Source organism: Pterocles gutturalis, unplaced genomic scaffold, assembly GCF_000699245.1.
Source record: "Pterocles gutturalis isolate BGI_N339 unplaced genomic scaffold, ASM69924v1 scaffold25955, whole genome shotgun sequence".
Lineage (NCBI taxonomy): Eukaryota > Metazoa > Chordata > Aves > Pterocliformes > Pteroclidae > Pterocles > Pterocles gutturalis.
Window position 1 is genome coordinate 14,929 of NW_010138995.1, and position 373 is coordinate 15,301.

Consider the following 373-nt stretch of genomic DNA (forward strand, 5'->3'; position numbering starts at 1 on the left):
AACAAATCTTTATCTGCAGTTTTTATTGCCAGGGCAAAGAACAGTCCCTGCAGTTCCAGCTCTCTGGCTGCTTCACAGCAAGATTCACCTCACTGTTGGGCTTTTAGCACTTGAGCTAAGGGCATTCCCTCTCCCAGGTACACACACCTTTCCCTGGTGGGTTACAGACCCACCTGCAGTCCCCAGCCCACCCAGGTGTCGCAGCTCTCTACAGCTTCCCAACACTTGGCATAAGCTGCCAGCCACCCCCTTCCACTCTGACACCTCACACCCAGGACATGCCATGCAGCATTCCTCGCTCCCCAGCCCACTCGGGCTACACTGGCATCCCACACACCAAACCCAAGCTTCTCATGGGAGTAAAGGCCCAAAA